Source organism: Caloenas nicobarica, chromosome 3 (genome assembly GCF_036013445.1).
Source record: "Caloenas nicobarica isolate bCalNic1 chromosome 3, bCalNic1.hap1, whole genome shotgun sequence".
Lineage (NCBI taxonomy): Eukaryota > Metazoa > Chordata > Aves > Columbiformes > Columbidae > Caloenas > Caloenas nicobarica.
Window position 1 is genome coordinate 111300814 of NC_088247.1, and position 11137 is coordinate 111311950.

The following is an 11137-nucleotide window of genomic DNA, read 5'->3' on the forward strand; positions in this document are numbered from 1 at the left end:
CTCTGGCAAAAGCAAGGGAACGCGAAGTGCCCTAGAAAAAATAGTACGTACAGAAATAATTACCTCTACAATAAAACTGCTCGTACAGTTGAAAGGAGTCAAGGAATGGATTGAATTACTGGCACTTCAGATTTTTTTGAAATAACTTGGCAGCTACAACTCTTTTGGCTTCTTGACCTGCTTTCGTGTTCCTTCATTTACCTTGAACAGATGTTGTGCTTTTTTTGTTTAGAGAAAGGTGAGGTCTTCTGGTTTTCTGCCTTTCTGTTCTGTAGATGTTCACTGACCCCAGGACAGATAAAGACTGACTGCTCTGCTATTGTGCCTTGTCATTCCTCATGAGAAATTATACCTTTCTGAAAGAGCTGGAGGCTTTACATGTGTTACTTCCTGCTCTGTTCTTCCTAGCTATGCTAAGCACCCTGTTTCTTTCTAAATATTAGTGGGATTTTTGTCAAGAGTTTGGGCCAAGTGAAATATAAGTTCTGCCGCTGATGGGAAATGCAAATAGAGCTGTGATGTTAAGAGTCTTTGTGGAGTAGAAAGAGAGAGGAAAAGGAGGGTACTGTGGGACAACAGATACATGGGGGAGAGAGACAGAGCAGAGGCTGCTGAGCACTAAATGTAGTGATGGGTCTAGGGAAGGATCAAACTTAAAAATGAGCAGGTTGTAGAAACAAAAGGACAGGAAAAGAGCCCAAGAATTAAATCTTATGAGTAAGATGAGGTGGAGCACACAGGTGATACTAACCTATGAGTGAAATGGGTGGGATTGGTGGAGTACCCGCATTCATTATTTACTTTATACCTTGCTGTAACCATGAGATTAAAACCAGGCCTCTTGTATAGGACACAACTGAGAATAAGGAAAAACAGGGTGAGTGGTACTTGCCAAGGAGAAATGCTGTGAGAAAGCATCTCCCCACCTTCTGAAGTCACAGCGGAGAGAAAGAGGGGAGAGGAAAAGCCTGGGCAGGTGGCCCCCATGGGCTAAAGAGGTGAAAGTTACTGGAGAAGAAATTTGGCTGACTAGTCTTGTTTACTCTGGGTGTGGAGAAGCACTGGTGACTGTACAGTCCGGTTGGGTCTCCAGTCCACTGCCATGGAGCAAGAAGAACTTGACAAAGGTTTGGGAGTGTGTGGAGTAAAGAGCAAGTGAAATAAATAAAAACAGAGATAAGGAAACAATGCAACCAAAAGAAACCATGTGTGGTGGGAACGAAAGATGAAAAGTGTTTAAAAGGCAGATCCAGTACTAGGTGGTTGTGTCTGGGTTTGGCTGGTTGTGTTTTGGGTTTTTTTCTTTTTGATTGCCGGTTCCTGGTTTTCAGAGCATTGCTTGAGTACTAGGTACTTTATATGAAAAGTGAAAATAATGTAATTACATCAGGGATATATTTTTTTTAATATGGACTGATTTCCTATGAAGTAAATTTAGAGTTGAGGAAACAATCAACAAAACTGGTAAATATATGGATGACTTTTTTTGAATTACTTAATAAAAAGTGATCTGGGAAACACAGGGAGCTAAAGATGGATTTTTTTTTTTTTTTCCTGAAGGGAGAGGAAAGACTACTAAGATGGAAGAATGAGAACATTTGACTATAATGAGAATAATGGGAATAATGGAATTTGAACTGAAATAAGAGGTGTTTAGATGAGCTGATTGAATGCAGATGCAGTCTATAATTTTTTTCCTTCCCTGAATACAGCAGGGAAAATAAAGTGCTTCTGTGATTAAATGACATTGCATCAGGGTAAGCCATTAGAATCCATTAGCTTGTTTGTATAAAGGCTCAGGCCTTTGCTTCTAGGTCCAGCTGTGAGGAGGAAATAGAGGCATTTGGATAAGGAAGGTAAACGAGCTATAATTAATGCACAAATTATGTTTATCTTCTAGAGGATAGAGTCCCTTTTTCATAAATAAAAACTCTATGCTGGTCGGTTACTTGGACTGTATGCACTTGCACTTGGATCGCTTCCCCCCACCCAGTTTTATTTTGTTACGTGGGCTTGACTGAAATGCAGCACTTGACAGGACTGGCGATAAGAGAATTCGTGACAATCCATGTCTTGTTTTCCTGTAGCTCCACTTCATTACAAACTGTATGCTGAGAGATTTAAGCAAATTTCCTAAATGTCAGGGGTGATGAAATACTGAGCAGGTCAGTTTTTCTTTTCTTGTGCTCAGATCAGGTCTTTGGTTGCTAATCACAGTTTATAATATTTGTATTGGCCCAGCCTTTTCAAAGTAGTGTTTAACTCTGGCTAGACTGTGCTGAGGGATGGCTGAACAGCACCTTGTGGAGTTTGCAGGCCAGCCTTTTCAAAAGATTAACAGTCTGTTTTCATATGTCAATGAAAACCTTTGTACCCTGTCCAACATCCGACTGAACGAGGTGAGTTGGACATAAGCATGTATTTGTGTGTCAGCCTTCACTTCAGGGTCTGTTAACGTTTATGTAAGTATGGAACAAACCTGTGTGATCTCAAATTTTGCTCCATTTTCCATACTTGTGTGTTACAGCAGATTTTTTTTTTTAATGGCCCTTCAGCCTAAGGACTTCAGACCATGAGTTACGTGCTTATAACTCAGCACACTTCCCAGCTGCAGGGGCTGGTGTGCTTGGCAGTACACAGCCTCATTGCTCTCTGAAGAACCGTGGAGGGAGGCCTCAAAACTTGCCCGTATAAGTTTATAGCCCAAATGTCTCTGTTCAGGTCAGCACTAGCATGTCTGGTATGTGTTATGATTGCAGGGGCTTGGCAAGTGTCACTCAGTTCTGACCGCAGGTGTATTGGGTTGTCAGTTTTGTGATTGACACAAGGGGAATTCTGTCAGCCCTGAATGACAACAGAGAGACAGGATTTCTGCTTTGGGGATCACTCCTGTTGGTGGTGGCTTAGTTCTGTAAAGTTACTGATCTTAGGTCAGGCACTTCTCTCTGTCTTACCCTGCTTCTTTCTGAGAGGGGGTTCATATGAATAATACTGCATTTCCTGTCAAAGATTTATCAAGATAGAAATTTGCACAATCTCAAATTTTATAGAGAAATATCCAATCAGTTCTCTAATTTCTAGGCTTCTTGACTTTCCCCTACTTCCTCAGGTGGTGACCGGTATCACTCCAGTCTTTGCTGCTGGGCTCCCTATCTACATTGATCCATCTTTCTTGCCTTGTTGTGTCTCTGGCCACTCTGTCCTGTGTTGTCTCAACTGTTGGTGCACATAAAGTGCTTCTCTCTCCAGTAAACCTCAAGGCTTGCTGAGAAACAGAAACACCTCTTTAGATTCACTGGAATGGATGCATATTCCCCCTCTAGCAGGTGGATTGTGGTTCCCCCAGAATGAATAGTCTTAAGGTATTTTTCTGTGTCTTCATCTTCAGTAGTAGACCCTTGGACTATAGAGGAAAAACAGTTTGGACAGTGCTCACTGGGAATTCAGCTTTAAAAAGAAAAAAAATCACTTCTACCAGAGCCTGGTTCAAACTGTTTACAGCAGAGGAGTAAGTGGTGGGGCAGAACTTTCTGATTTTGAGGTTAGCTTTTTTCAACTGTCACTACCATTGTCATTTTTTTAAACAAAACTGCTCTGAGCAGATTTGGAGAGTTTCTTACAAGGGTTAGAAATAATCCCTAAATATCCCCTATTCACTTTTAAAGCCAAGAGCTGTATCTTAGTATTTGTTGTGGCTGTATTTTTGCATCCCTTCCCTTTCTGCCTCCATCCCCCTGGCTAAATTTTGACTGAATTCTGCTTTTTGCTGTTTCTGCTGTGTGAGGGGGTTGTACATGATTCATTCGTTTGTGTTTCCTCGTGTAGCTGAAATGTGTCATCTGTTTTTCCCCCCACTACTCCTACCACCACTGCTGATATTCCTCCTCCAGAAAAGTCAGTTATCTCATAGCGGTCTGACTTTTGTCTTTTTTGGGGACATCACACGTGTTATGCTGGCAGACCAGCAAGAATGCATGTGCGATGAGGATTTGAAAGCCCTCTGTAAAACCTGTGACTTCTTTGTAAGAAGTCAAGCATTTAATTTGTGCAGTAAATTTGAGTTGTAAGTTCAGAAAACAATGCCATCCTTCAAGTCTTCTCTTCCCTGTTTTCTTTCTTGTGGAATCACTCAGTTTCATAACATTTCCATTACATTTTGTGCTCTTATTTTCCTGGTACCCTGTAACATCAGCTGTTGTGACAGAACTGGAAATGGTTGTGGGGTTTATGTTCAGGCTATATAACTACTCAGCCAAGCATGGAGGCTCGAATCTGTCAACTCTTTACAGAAATCAAACCTGAAAACACACCTTGTGAGTAGAGACAAGATTAAAAATATCCTATTTTAGACCAAAACTTTACTGATATTTGAAATATTCTTCAGTAACGTTATTGAAAATATAAGTATGCTTGTGTACCTAGAGACCCCCTGTGTTTTTCTTCTTTTCTAAATCTGCATTGATGTTTGCATTTATTATTTTCCCATATTCAAGCATATATAAATGATTAACAAAAAGGTGGGGGGAAACATGCAAACCCCCGCTACAGACACTGCAAAAGCTTTCAGGTAAACAGCAGCCAGGGTAGGAAATAATAGGCTAAACTGGAGGAAAAAGTGACCACTCACTAGGATGGATCCCTTGTTATGCACAGCATGAAGTGAGGGAATTTTTTTTTTAAGGTGTAAAACCAAAGGAATTTTGTCTGTTTTGCTTTCTTTTCCGTCTTTCTGGTATGCCAGGAAACAGACTTCTGCTTTAGACGTAGGTTTGGCAGCTGCCTAAGAGACCTGAGAGAGAAAATTTCACAATCTTTTTGGTTGTTGACCGCTTTGCTTATATGAAAATAAATGCCAGACAGGCCAGTGGATTGTTCTTTTTTTCTTAAATCTGCCCTACATGGTTTTGATACAATCCCGGGTGCTCAGCAAAAATATTAATGATGTTTGGATAAAGATAATGATGAATAGCACTAGCAAAAAACTTGAAATGTAAGCCATGCTTTCTGATCCCTAGAAACTGGATGAGTTTCAAGAGAGGCGAGATGCACGATGTAGCTTTGTGCTGTTCAGATTTCAGAGAGATTCCTCTTTGGAACTGTTCCGAGAATTTATTCTTGTTATTAGAGCTCTCACCTGTTCTTTGTATAACTGTAACCCAGATTGTTCGAACTTGTACTTGAGGATGAGCTGTATTGAGCCAAACCAAGGCTAGATTTGTCCTTCAGGCTCCTCAGAGGAAGCACAAAATGCTTCTGGCAGCTTGGGAGAGCATTTAATCACCATTAGAAGTTGTTTCTAGAGCATGATGTTTAGTGATGATGAACAAAAGTAGGGAGGTGGTGTGCCCTGAGAATCCTACAGCATGTGCACTTAGCACGAAAGGGTATCTTTATTTTACTATCTATATCTTCTTTGGAATGGACCATTCCCAGTGGGTGCTGGTGGTACAGCCATGGGTGATGTAACTTAAACCTGATGCCGTTGAGATCTTTTAGTAATGAAGTATAACAGGAAAAAATGGGAGTTTGATAGGTAGTCAGTTATTGGTTACATGATGCATTGAACAGAACTTTTTCTCCTCCATGAAGTATACCTTTATGTGGTGTGTGCCAGCAGTTCTTATTTGATGCTGATTATCCATTTATTCTACTCTAACTTCCTGCTTTTTAATTCCAGTACTTTCTTCCTCACAGGAAAACAAAATAAACCATTTAAGTTACAAGTGCAAGTAAATGTGAGAAAATCAGGTTCAGAGCTGCCGGAAAGCAGACGCCACAAGAGGGGCATTATGGAGGAGTTGCCTTTGGACCTCTAATTGAAACTTCTTCAAAATATTCACATTCAATCAAACTTTGGAACTGATTCCTATTTGCCTGCACCAAAAATTGTCATATTTTCCAGTTCTCTTGTGTGTCGCCTGAGCAATACTGTGTGTTGTAGTTGCGGCTGCCTGCTACGAAATTTCACTACCTAAGGAGAACTGAAATATGTGCCTGTGTCTTGGGAGAAGGCACTGGCGTGGACCCAGCGTAGTAAGTCTCAGATGATGTCTGGTCCTTTATCCCACTTTCCAAGTGGTTCCTGGTTTCCATAGGAAAGTGTATGTGAGAGTCCCCTCCTGCATGCACAGGTTTTTCCTCTGCTCTGAGTGTGTTTTAGGGCAGGAGAGAACATGGACCTCCTGGTTCTGCTCTCATGTGAGTGCTTGTGAGTGTAATATCCTTTACCCTGGTTTATTTTCATTTGTTCTCAGGTGGTCTGGTTTGGATTTTCCCTGGTTTAGGATGTTGCATGTAGCTGGTGTTTAATGCTAGAGGGATCTGAATCATTCTCTCAGGATAATTAATAGTAACCTAATTACACAGAAGAGTTTTGCACTGAAATTTTTAATGGTACTTAATAATTAGAAGAGTTCCTCATTCCCCACCTCTGTGATTCAGTCCTTTGCTTTTCACAGAATCACAGAATCACAGAATGTTAGGGATTGGAAGGGACCTCAAAAGATCATCTAGTCCAATCCCCCTGCCAGAGCAGGAAAACTTAGGTGAGGTTACACAGGAAGGCGTCCAGGCGGGTTTTGAATGTCTCCAGAGAAGGAGAATCCACAACCTCCCTGGGCAGCCTGTTCCAGTGCTCTGTCACCCTCACTGAGAAGAAGTTTCTTCTCACATTTAAGTGGAACCTCTTGTGTTCCAGCTTGAACCCATTACCCCTTGTCTTACTGTTGGTTGTCACTGAGAAGAGCCTAGCTCCATCCTCGTGACACCCGCCCTTCATATATTTATAAACATTAATGAGGTCACCCCTCAGTCTCCTCTTCTGCAAGCTAAAGAGACCCAGCTCCCTCAGCCTTTCCTCATAAGGGAGATGCTCCACTCCCTTAATCATCTTTGTGGCCCTGCGCTGGACTCTCTCCAGCAGTTCCCTGTCCTTCTTGAACTGAGGGGCCCAGAACTGGACACAATATTCCAGATGAGGTCTCACCAGGGCAGAGTAGAGGGGAAGGAGAACCTCTCTGGACCTACTAACCACCCCCCTTCTAATACACCCCAGGATGCCATTGGCCTTCTTGGCCACAAGGGCACAGTGCTGGCTCATGGTCATCCTGCTGTCCACCAGGACCCCCAGGTCTCTTTCCCCTACACTGCTCTCTAATAGGTCATTCCCCAACCTGTACTGGAACCTGGGGTTGTTCCTGCCCAGATGCAAGACTCTACATTTCCCCTTGTTATATTTCATTAAATTTTTCCCCGCCCAACTCTCTAGCCTGTCCAGATCTCGCTGGATGGCAGCACAGCCTTCTGGCGTGTCAGCCACTCCTCCCAGCTTGGTGTCATCAGCAAACTTGCTGATAGTACACTCAATTCCCTCATCCAAGTCATTGATGAATATATTGAACAGTATTGGTCCCAGAACTGACCCTTGAGGCACTCCACTAGATACAGGCCTCCAACCAGACTCCGCCCCATTGATCACAACTCTCTGGCTTCTCTCCTTCAGCCAGTTTGCAGTCCACCTCACTACCCGATCATCCAGTCCACACTTCCTCAGTTTTGCCGTGAGGATGCTGTGGGAGACGGTGTCAAATGCTTTGCTGAAGTCAAGGTAGACCACATCCACTGCTCTGCCATCGTCAATCCACCTTGTTACGTCTTCATAAAAGGCTATGAGGTTGGTCAAACACGACTTCCCCTTGGTGAAGCCATGTTGACTGTCCCTGATGACCCTCTTATCCTTGATATGTCTTAAGATGGCACCAAGGATAAGGTGTTCCATCACTTTCCCAGGGATGGAGGTGAGGCTGACCGGTCTATAGTTGCCCGGGTCCTCCTTCTTGCCCTTTTTGAAGACCGGAGTGACATTTGCTTTCCTCCAGTCCTCAGGCACCTCTCCCGTTTCCCAAGACTTGGCAAAGATGATGGAGAGCGGTCCAGCAATGACTTCAGCCAGCTCCCTCAGCACCCGCGGGTGCATCCCATCTGGACCCATGGATTTATGGATGTCCAGATTGCTTAATTGCTCCCTAACCCAGTCCTCATCAACTGAGGCAGACTCCTCCATTGCCCTGCCTTCCTCTGGGGCCTCAGGGGTACGGGGCTCCTCAGGACAGCCTCCGGCAGAGTAGACAGAGACAAAGAAGGCATTCAGTAATTCTGCCTTCTCTGTATCTTCTGTCACCAGGGCACCCACCCCGTTCATCAGTGGGCCTACATTGCCTCTGGTGTTAGTTTTATCTGCCATGTATTTGAAGAACCTCTTCCTGTTGTCCTTGACCCCTCTCGCCAGGTTTAACTCTAAGGAGGCCTTAGCTTTCCTAGTTGCCTCCCTACATCCTCTGACAACAGCCTTATATTCTTCCCAAGTGGCCAGCCCCTCCTTCCATGATTTGTAAACCCTCCTCTTCCACTTGAGTTTGCCCAGCAGTTCCCTGTTTAACCACGCAGGTCTCCTGGCTCCCTTCCTTGACTTCCTGCGCGTCGGGATGCACTGATCTTGAGCTTGGTAGAAGCAGTCCCTGAAAGTTAACCAACTATCTTGGGCGCCTTTACCTTCAAGCAGCCTTGCCCACGGGATTCCCTCCAGCAACTGTTTGAAAAGGCCAAAGTCGGCCCTGCTGAAGTCCAGGGTTGCAATTCTGCTCGGTATTCTGCTCCCACCACAGGAGATTCTGAACTCCACCATCTCATGGTCACTGCAACCAAGGCAGCCCCCCACCTTTACTGCTTCGACCAGACCCTCCTTGTTAGCGAGGACGAGATCCAGCAGCGCACCTCTTCTAGTCGGCTCCTCCACCATTTGCATGAGAAAGTTATCGTCAATGCACTGGAGGAACCTCCTAGACTGAGGCTGGCTGGCTGAGTAGTCCTTCCAGCAAACATCAGGGTAGTTAAAATCCCCCATAACAACCAGAGCCTGTGACTGTGAGGCCGCGCTCAGCTGCCCGTAGAAGGCCTCATCAACTTCCTCACCCTGATCTGGTGGCCTGTAATAGACTCCCACAACAGTGTCACCCCTGCCAGCCTGCCCCTTAATTCTTACCCACAGACTCTCAACTCGCTCCTCAACCGCACCTGGACAGTACTCTATACATTGCAGTTGCTCTCTCACATAAAGAGCAACTCCACCACCTCGCCTGGCTGGCCTGTCTTTCCTGAAAAGGGCATAGCCATCCATGACCACATTCCAGTCATGTGAGCTGTCCCACCATGTCTCTGTAATTGCCACCAGATCATAATCTCCTGACCGAACGCAGGTTTCTAACTCCTCCTGCTTATTCCCCATGCTGCGCGCATTGGTGTACAGGCATTTCAGGGAGCGAGCCGAGTACACCGATTTCACCCTAGGGGCCTGGGGGGCCTCCCGGTCTTTATTGATTCCAGTGTGCTGCCCCACTTTTCATGCCTCCGAAGAACAAGGGCACTTGATGAAATGAATTCCCTGTTTATTTTGGGATGGGTAACTCTGTCCTGTGCCTCCTGCCCAGAGAAGGAAAGGAAGCTGCTGCAGTTTAACCTCTCCACAGAGAAAGTTGTGGTTGAATTCGGCTACGCGATACTGTCCCTCGTCTAAGCCAGGGGAGGACATCCTTCAACTTTGATCTCTGTAGGAGGTTGCAGAGGTCAAATGGGGATAGGGAGGCTCGCAGACTGTAGTTCTGCCCATGGCTGTTGTGCACAGCACAGCTTTCTGCTCAGGCAATCCGTAAGCTGTGTTTGCTAAATGGGAAGTTACGCTAGAGAAGAGACATCTTTATATGCCATCCAATTTACATCCTTCCCAGAAGTGTCTGTCTAGAGAAGAGGCTCTTGCATAACCCAGTGGGAGTTCTCCTTTGCCTTCTTCACCGATGAGTGTGCAGGGTTGTGTCCTAAAGCGTTGCAGTAAACAGGGGAAGCCCAAACGACACAGGCGTCACCTCTCCCAGTTTCACCAGGCAAGGGTGGGGGAAAAAAGCGTGAGAGGCCAGCATGATTTCAGGCCTACCTCACGCCTGCAACAAAGCCCTCGTACGCTTCAACCAGCAATCCAGCCGGGCAGGAATGGTGCTGCACCCAGTCCTGTGGAGATGAGCTGAAGCAGTAAATGAAGGACTTCACCCACCGCACTCCTCCTACCAGCTGGGCCTTGCTGAAATGACTCCCTGTGCTCCTCTGCAGTGGCGGGGGAGAAGGGAGGGTGGATAAACAAAGATGAAAGAGCTTGGTGTGGGAGTGTTTTTGCAAATCGAGGGCCTGCAGTTTGCTCACCAGGGGCAGCCGGGGTCATCAGAGCTGGACGGGTTTCGTGGTCGGCAGCAAACCAGGAGCTGCAGGCGGGAACCTCGGCATCCCAGGAAAAACCTGCTGAAAAACCTGGTGGGAAACTGATACACAGAAATATTCGAGTGACTTCCCCCCCCTCCTCTGTACACCCCCCCATAGTTCTGTATCTCTTTGATTCCAAGTGAAGCATGGTGGCTTCAGAAACACTGTGGATAACTTATTTCTAGATACAGTATATGTTTACATCTTGCATGTCTCCAGGACCTAAACAACCACCAGAATACCCAGGCGGCTGTAGTTCTGTGAGGGTGAGCAGATAAACACGGTGCTTTGGGGCTGCTGTTATTGCTTCTATCCCCAGAAGGGAGATCTGTGAAACGAAAAGTCCTGAACTGGGCAAAAGAAAAACACTACGACCAGCACTTCATTTGGTCACTCAGCGTTTGCTTACGTACGAGTGCTGCTTTATATTAAAAATCCTTTCTGCCTACTTCTCTTTGAATGCCCGGTGTGTTTCTTCTTTTAATTTCTGGTCTGTTCTGAATATCCCAGTGTCTGGAATTTGTCTTTTATAATGATATATAGCATGGTGTGGTGCCAGCCTCTACTCCGGGGAATTTTTGTTCCTGTTAAGATTTGAAAATCTTTATAAACACACCCTTGGAGGAAAAACAGTCTGGTATTTAAGAAATGAGATGAAGAGTTAGAAGAGCTCAGCACTCTTACCAGCTGCATCATATCCTCCTGGGCTGCTCTTGGGGGAAGAAGGATAACCTCTGAAAATCAGCTCCGGAATGCTTCTGCGCTGACTCATGGAGCTACTGTGGGGGAAGAGAGCAACCGAGGTGCACTATGTAAATATGTCTAAAAATCC